Consider the following 6,426-nt stretch of genomic DNA (forward strand, 5'->3'; position numbering starts at 1 on the left):
GGGTAAAAGAACACTCAAATAAGCATCATTCAATAGGATAAGGAAAGTCGTGTGATGTTCACACCAGATTTTTTAGGTATACCCGTGGGAATCGGTCTTTGAAGTAAATCTTTTTTATGTAGTTTAGACTAATGTATGCCTGGATAGGCAGTCCAGATACTTGAAAACGAATACTACTTCACTTTTGTTGAAGGGTAAAACTTATTTGTTCCATTATAAAGGAAGACTTAATTTGTTACATTTTAAAAGAAGAACTAGTTTCGCCTGTGAGGGCATCTTCAGCAATAAACATATAGTACGGTGAACACTTACTTTTAAAAGCCTCCTCAAAAGAACGTTGGATAAAAATAAGCTGGAATTTCCCACTTTTCAACTTACTTACTTACTTTTAAACGCCTCCTCAAAGGCTTTCATGCGGCCGATCATGACACCAATCTGTTCCTTATACTTGGCCTTCTCCTCAAACAGCCTCATTGTGAGAAATTATGGGAAATTTCGGGGATATTATAGAAAACTATAGAAAACTTGAGGGATATTATGGGAAATTTATGGAAATTATGAGAAAATTCCCGGAAATTTCGGAGATATTATGGGAAAGTTTCCCACTTTTGAACACTCACTTTTAAACGCCTCCTCAAAGGCCTTCATGCGGCCGATCATGACACCAATCTGTTCCTTATACTTGGCCTTCTCCTCAAACAGCCTCATTGTGAGAAATTATGGGAAATTTCGGGGGTATTATGGAAAATTTGGGGGATATTATGGGAAATTAAGGACATTATGGGAAATTTCAGGGATATTATGGGGAATTTTCCCACTTTTCAACACTCACTTTTAAACGCCTCCTCAAAGGCCTTCATGCGGCCGATCATGACGCCAATCTGTTCCTTATACTTGGCCTTCTCCTCAAACAGCCTCATTGTGAGGAATTATGGGAAATTTTGGGGATATTATGGAAAATTTCAGGGATATTATGGGAAATTTTCCCACTTTTGAACACTCACTTTTAAACGCCTCCTCAAAGGCCTTCATGCGGCCGATCATGACGCCAATCTGTTCCTTATACTTGGCCTTCTCCTCAAACAGCCTCATTGTGAGGAATTATGGGAAATTTTGGGGATATTATGGAAAATTTCAGGGATATTATGGGAAATTTTACCACCTTTGATTACTCACTTTTAAACGCCTCCTCAAAGGCCTTCATGCGGCCGATCATGACGCCAATCTGTTCCTTATACTTGGCCTTCTCCTCAAACAGCCTGGCCTCGTATTCGCGGGACAGTTTAGTCTCCTCTGAGGCCGTCTTGAGGGCTAGCACCTCGCGCAGATGGTCGCTGTGGGCCTCGGCCTGTCGCTTGAGCTGAACGCGAATGTCCTTCTCGAACAGGGCTTGAAGTTCCAGAGCCTAGGAGAAGAGAAGGAAATTAATTAAAATTGTGTTAATGGTCAGCTCCCATAGCGTAGTGGTCACTGCGCTCGCCTTGCACGCGGGAGACCCGGGTTCGATTCCCGGCAGGGTCAAGAAATTTGTATCATCCAAATGATTGATTCCGTGACTGGCTGTTGCGGGGCCCACTCAGCCTCGTGAGGAAAATGAGTAGCTATGACATATAAATGCGCATAGCGACCGGTGCCAGCATGGTAGGTAAACATTGGATTTTAGGATTATTAAATTATTGGGAAAATCCTACAATGCTGCAGTGAGCACCAAAGTTGTGACATAATAACACAAAAAAACTGCATTTACATTTTTTTTTTACATTTACATTATTATTATTAATATTATTTTGAACAAACGAAGAAACTGCTGGGAAAAAGGGACTCTAATCCTATGTCAATGAAGTATTCTGAAAAAATCTCCATAAAGTGTTCGAATTCGAATTGTCACTGCTACAACAACAACATCTGGACAATCGCGAGCTGCTAGCTTTTCCAAAAGTTTACTAATTAGCGTCACTTACCCCAAGTACTCAGAACATTCAGGAGCAAAACGACCCACAGGGAATAGGGATGCATACATCCCCTTGAAAACTCTATAGCCCATGATCCCAAGCAAGAGCTCCTTTCAAAACTAGGATCTCTAAACCAACACTTCAATAGAACCCATTAGAAACTAGATTCTTTGTCCCTATTAGTGTTGACAACTGCTGTAGATAGGGCATTTTAGACCCTATTTATACTTGCCATTGGTAGGTAATTTCAGTAAATTGTTTACTGACACGCTAACCGTGAAGGTCACAGGTGGAAAACGCACATTGTTTCATAAAGGATTAATAAATTAAGAGAAAACGCTAATTAGAGGAGAGGCAATGAGTCTATTCTTTTAGGCAAGAAAGTCACAAACATATGTGATGTGTCATAGAGTCATAGTAATAGAGCATATGAGAAAAATAAATCACCTGTCCTAATTATGTACCCATTATAATATTGAAGCATGAACTTTGCACATGCACACTCAGGAGGCATCTAAACTGGAAATTGTGGCACCTTTACATGAGAGAAACAATAATTAAAATTTTATTGATGAGCTGCGCATAGTTTGGATTGTCACAATGACGCAATATACTACTCAGACAGAATTGTTAGATTAATATTAGATTGAAATGATTGAAATTTAATAGGTGATACTGCCATTGAACTTGTAAATCACTAAATTCCACTTATTCCTCCTGATTCTATCAGGATGTAATTTGTAAGACTAAGGACTTTTAGAGTGATTTTTCATTCCACCTAACTTTTTTTGTAAGAGGGAACTGTAACTGCTAAGGTCTTATCGTCCCGAAAGCAAAGAGGGAAGGAAAACAGGATAGAAGTCAGCTGTTCCAAGAACGAACCTTATTCCACTTCACTGCACTTCAATTCTTACCTGGTGTTTTCGTTTCTCCTCTTCAATCCGTCGCGCATACTTCTCCGTCACGTTATTTCGCGACTTCTGGGCGTCCAAATCCGACCTCGCGCGTTGTACCTGACTGATGGCGTCATTGATATGCGCGCGCAGGGCTTGGATCTGATCGGGCGAGGCGTTGAACTTGGGATCGTTCACTTGGGACTTCAAATTTTCGATACTCTTCCTGAAACATATTATAGAGAGATATATTGTTACAAGGCCAGAAGTTTAAACTTGGAAGATGGAGCAGGGGTTTCCTAATGTGATGTTGTTTTCTGGAGATGTTTCTTTTTTTATGCATGGTCATAGAGGAGACAGAATATATAAAGCAATGCAGAAGAACACGCAATGCAGATATTACAACTAAAAAATAAACATTCCGAATTTGTCCGTAAAATGTAAAAGGCCTTTTTATCACCACGTTCTAAAGGTTTATGGTCAGTTTCACCGATATTTTTTTTTTTTTTTTAGCCCCCAAAATAAGGCCCGTTAACAGCATGTTACTTAATATCATTTGATTTGTATAGGCTTAACAGGACTGTTAAGCTAACAGACTGTTAGGGGCTAAAGAAAGGTTGGTGAAATCCACCATTACAAATATAACGAATTTGTCTGTAAAATATAAAACTTTTTTTTATACAATGACCTTTTTCACCAAGTTCTATAATTTTATGGTAGGTTTCACCAATGACTTAATCAGCGATTCCACTAACGGGAGGATTTTTAATGATCCAAACAGGAGTTTTTAAAAACGCCTCTTTTAAGGATGATTTAACACTCTCTCATTAAGACATTGGTGAAATCCACCATTAGTGTACCACTAGTAATTCATACTCACAGTGCATCACTGGCATTCACTTCCAAGCGGGCCAGGGCCTCCTCTGTCTCCTTCCGCAATTTGGACAGCTCTGACCAGCCACTTCTATCATTGGGTCTCTCCACACTTGCATCAATAACCGACACCACCCGATTGTCAAACTTGCTCAGAATTCGGACCCCATCCTATGGAATGGGATAGAATAGAATTAGAACAATAGAAAAAGAAGACCGACCTTATTTAAATAGAAAAAGGCTAGTAAGAAGAATACAATAGAATAGAATTAGAACAGAAGTGGTGTAATGGTTAACGTAGGGTCTCTCCACACTTGCATCAATAACCGACACCACCCGATTGTCAAACTTGCTCAGAATTCGGACCCCATCCTATGGAATGGAATAGAATAGAAGTAGAACAATAGAAAAAGAAGGCCGACCTTATTTAAATAGAAAAAGGCTAGTAAGAAGAATACAATAGAATAGAATTAGAACAGAAGTGGTGTAATGGTTAACGTAGGGTCTCTCCACACTTGCATCAATAACCGACACCACCCGATTGTCAAACTTGCTCACCTGAGATTTGAACCCAGTACCTTCGGGTTGAGAGTCAGTGCTCTTAACCACTCGACCACAAGGGTAGGTTTCTCAGACAGTTGACCCTACTTACCTGTAATGAGTCTAGCGCTGAAGCGGACCATACTCGAAGATTTCGCTCCAGATCAGCGAAAGATCGTAGGTCGGCCGGTGGGGCAGGTTTAGAGGCGGGCCAAAGTTTAAACTCAGACTTGTGAGGCCGATGAAGTAGTGAGAACTACGTTCGCACTCATAAAAACTACAGGCCGGGCAGTGGACGGAGTGTAAACCCGCGCAAAGTATACTGCCCATCACATTCGTTATCGCGCTACGACAAATCCTAAAAAACTAAACCCAAAACCAGCAAAATCTTAATAAAATCTGAAGAAGGGTAGATTCTACTCTCACAACCACAAAATTTATATCCTAATCAGATGACGTCCTTCCACGCCGCCGACAGTCATACTGCAGTTGTGACTCCTAGACACATACACTCTGCTCTATCATACTCAACTTACTAAATAATCAAAGTAAACACGATCAGCACACCAATCTCACACTCTTCCTCGTGGTTGACATCTCGAGACGGGTCGCACTTAGTCCTCCCGATAACCCATGCACCCAAAACTTTTGGATCCAGACAGTCTGGGTAGACTCTTTGTATCCATAGTTATAAAAAATATGCAGGTGGACCAAGTGCCACAGTCATGACTTTACTGTCCTAGCCCCGGCTGAATCTTGACCGCAACGACCAACCTCACCCGTCTTTACAGCTCTGGCCTCCAGACCAGTCTAACCAGACTTAAGGAACACGCAGTGGTATGGTGCAGAGGTATCTGACAATACCCTCCGCTCCTCGGAAGTACGCTCAGACCAATCTGGACCCAGAGAAGATCATCAATCTGCGGACTTAACGCACGTCCACTTGGCTAAGCGTCGACCCACTAACCCCAGTGTATACCTATATTTACTTCTAGTACTCTAAAATAATGACATATAATGATGTTCATCGGATCCACCAACTGCAATAACTACTGTACGATCCAATCAAGAGCTCTTGCCATATCTGACTATTGCTGCTGTTACCAACAGGATATTTGTTTTAAACAACAAAAATAGAGACACTTCGAAAGTATAAAAATTAGCCAATAACGATTTAAACTTTTTATTATTATCTATTACTTAATAATATCTATTATTATTATTATTATTATGGTATTATTCAATATTAGTTATTCAAGGTCAGGAATTACCCTAATTCCCCTATTATAATCAGAATGATTTAGGAAATCCAAGAATCCTTAAGAGTGGTAGATTGACAAATACCTTCAAACCGGACAAAAGTTAATAAAAAGTCATATATATCCAACCCTACGAAAAAAACAAGAGGCGAACGTGAGTTCGTTTAGCAGGTAAGTATAAGAATGTAGACAAGTAATACAGTCGATTTTACTAACACGCGAAGGGAGAGATTGCACGGACGATTGTTATCTGACCACAAAAAAAAAGGCTCCGACAGACCCACAAAAGTAAACATTCTGATAATTCTAGTATGGTCAAACTAGACTCCTTGTGGGAGAGACAACACCCGCTCGTTCCTTGGACAACTTTATTTCGTCAACGAGTTGTTCAATGCTCCATTGCACTTGTAAACCGAAGAGTCTATAGGTCTTATGTAATTCTATGACAGTTTACAAGTCTGTTCGCGCTGGATTACCCCTTCTGCTAGCACAAATAATAATAATACAAATAATACATAATAAATAAATCATAATAAAACAAATTTCGTCGCGTCAAGTCAGCTCGCTTACGTGAGACAAATGTTGATGGATGGATTACTAGCATAGTCCTTTCTCTATGTGTCTAACCAATCTTTTAAAGACAGGACGGACCCAAGGCTTTGGGTCTTGGAATTAGAAAAAAAAGTACAAAAAGATATCCCCAAACGAATCTTGTCGAAACCATAGACACCCGAAACCACAAAAAAAAAACGGGTAAATTCAATCCATGATGTCAAAAAAAAATACATGGATCAATACAAATAGTTTTAAAAGAACAATAAGAAAAAAAAAAGTCAATCACTGTTTGGAAGCTGAGGGAAGTCGGTTCGGGAGCGGGGACGGGGATGGTTTGGGTCGTGGCGGTGTCGG

The 6,426-nt window shown here is 40.1% G+C and overlaps 1 long non-coding RNA gene across 1 annotated transcript; it reads right to left on the reverse strand.

The window, feature by feature from the left end:
• Nucleotides 1–2,866: 2,866 nt before the first annotated feature.
• Nucleotides 2,867–4,464, reverse strand: LOC113469284. Its single transcript, XR_003392746.1, has 3 exons — nt 4,371–4,464; nt 3,726–3,889; nt 2,867–3,071 (listed from the first exon to the last, which is right to left on the reverse strand). It is a non-coding gene; the product is annotated as an uncharacterized LOC113469284 (long non-coding RNA).
• Between the last annotated feature and the right edge of the window lie 1,962 nt (nt 4,465–6,426).

This window comes from Diaphorina citri, unplaced genomic scaffold, assembly GCF_000475195.1.
Source record: "Diaphorina citri unplaced genomic scaffold, Diaci psyllid genome assembly version 1.1 scaffold1016, whole genome shotgun sequence".
Classification (NCBI taxonomy): Eukaryota; Metazoa; Arthropoda; class Insecta; order Hemiptera; family Psyllidae; genus Diaphorina; species Diaphorina citri.